A 2,328-nucleotide genomic window follows, 5' to 3' on the forward strand; every position below is an offset into this window, starting at 1 on the left:
GGATTTTGTATATATGTAGATTGTTCACAAGGATACCTTCTCAATTAAAGAAAATTGCATGCTGAACACAAATACGCTAGAAGTCTTGCCTGGTGCCTTTTAAATTAAGAAGTAATTTTAAATCAATGCATGTGACGAGTTTTGATTAAAGCTAAGATTTTAATGAATGTTAAAACTACGTAAAATGGTATATCACAGATTTATAAACCATAATGCTTAATGCACATACACATTATGTGTTTAATTCGCACATTACCGCATGCAGAGTTTTAACATTTTGTAAATGCATGTTTTTGTTTTCTTTTTATGATTTCACATTATATTTTTAATTTCAATTACTTGTAGTAAGAAGATACCTTTTTTTGCTTGCTTAAAAAAAAAGCTTTTATCTCGTTACGTTTCACAGTTGCGAACTATTTTATGAAATGACTTATTGGTGATGGCTTAAAATTTTATTCGGTTTTCTGAATAAAATTTGGGAGTGAATTGTAACTTTTGTGGAAGTCAATCGTGTATAAATGGGTTACACCATTAGATTAATACTATATTTTTTATTTAATTATAAGTAGTTAGTAACTAATTAAAGGAGTACGTCATGGTTTGGTTAAATTCTAATTAGTACACGGCGTGTTTTTGGTGGTTGAGAAAATAATGCGAGTCTGGTGAGTACAACTTTGTAAAACGCACAGTTTTAGTTTGTTTTAAAATTTATCCCATTTATTTTATTATTAATGTTAATTTATTTTATAGATACCAATTAATACGCTGTCTGCTGTAAACACATTTTTAGAAAACAATGTAGCGGGACGGAAGAGAGTACAGGTGTGTATTTTTTTTTATCGTAGAAATCACAGAATGAATCTTACAGACTCCTTTTTTTATCTTACTAGTAGTTTAAGTATTTACTGTTATTTAATTACAACATGTAAATACATTATTCCTATATCCATAGATTAAGGATAAGTCCCACTTTTGTCCCCTGTCAGGTTTAACGTGAAAAAGTCTTGTGACAATGTTCTTGCCCAAGAATCTTTCATTTATAAAACACAAAAACACTGAGTTAATTTTACTCGTAACACATTTTACAGGTGTCAGAAGGACCCGGAGAACCAACAAGGGTCAGATTAGGCCCTTACGCCAGAAGACGGGCCCATAAGCAAGTAGTCATAGTCCAGGAGCCTGCCGAGCAAGGCCCTCAAGAATCCAACTAGAGCTATTTATTCGAGACTTAGTACCTGAAGTTACTAAATTATATTTTACTTTCTGAAAAAGAAAGATAATTTTGTACAAACTGCATCACAAATATAACATACATGTGTAAATATTTTAATTTAATATATTAAACAAACGTTTAAAATAACATTGGTGTTTTTTTTTGCCTTTTAATAAAAGATAAGTATACCACGATCGAGAAACTCTTAAATATACACCGTGACTTTTTAGTCGTCTTACAACGGCAGCCCTCTTCATGTATCCAATGACTAGTAAACGTTCATATAAAAAAAATATATATTTATGAGATTTGAATAATTTAAAAATAAAAATTAATTCATTATTTTGATGCATGACGTAGATTATAAGAACACCCTGTTGTGAGCGCTGCCCGTATCAATCTTGAAAAATCTTAAAATCTTGAATCAATGGAGCGCGGCGCGTTGGGAAGGTACCTACTTTCTACCGTTTGATACGTAAACATTTTTTTTTTTCAGTATGTTTCTTTGCACCTATTATCTTAATTAAGTAAGGCTATAAAATTAATAATCGTGTCTAGTGGTATTTTATGTCGGATAGATTGAGTGGACCAACTTTGTAAGACGACTAAAAAGTCACGGTGTAGAAAAACACAAAGTCAAATTATATTCTCAGTCCCTGATTACAACATAGTCGGTTCTGTAATTTAAAAATAGTTTACCTACATACTTACAAGACTATTAAAATAAAATTTACCTACCTTGCCTTTTTCTAAGAAAAAAAACTGGAATATAAATTGAATATGACTTGACAAACATAGTCAACCTCGAGTATCCATTTGGAGAAAGATGTATCTGAACACTCGAAACCAAATAACGACTGGGTTCCGGATTAGTTCACAGGATTTACCTACTGGCTACTACACATAGTTGAAGTGTAAATATGTACAAAGTAACCCCTTCTTTGTATTTACGTGAGAAAAATTCAGTAAGTAGTTAAGCGACGAAATGAAAACTTGTGAATGAAAATAATTAGGAAAGGTACCTACTCCAATCAAGTATAGTTTTCATAGTCAAAAGGTATAAAGAATAATAATATAATGAAACAAAATAATCGCATGAAGTTTATTCTTGTATT

The 2,328-nt window shown here is 30.8% G+C and overlaps 1 long non-coding RNA gene across 1 annotated transcript; it reads left to right on the forward strand.

Moving 5' to 3' along the window:
• Positions 1-395: 395 nt before the first annotated feature.
• LOC124633785 lies at positions 396-1,360 on the forward strand. Its single transcript, XR_006984780.1, has 2 exons — positions 396-822; positions 1,089-1,360. It is a non-coding gene; the product is annotated as an uncharacterized LOC124633785 (long non-coding RNA).
• The last annotated feature ends 968 nt before the right edge of the window (positions 1,361-2,328 follow it).

The sequence above is a fragment of the Helicoverpa zea genome, chromosome 10, assembly GCF_022581195.2.
Source record: "Helicoverpa zea isolate HzStark_Cry1AcR chromosome 10, ilHelZeax1.1, whole genome shotgun sequence".
Lineage (NCBI taxonomy): Eukaryota > Metazoa > Arthropoda > Insecta > Lepidoptera > Noctuidae > Helicoverpa > Helicoverpa zea.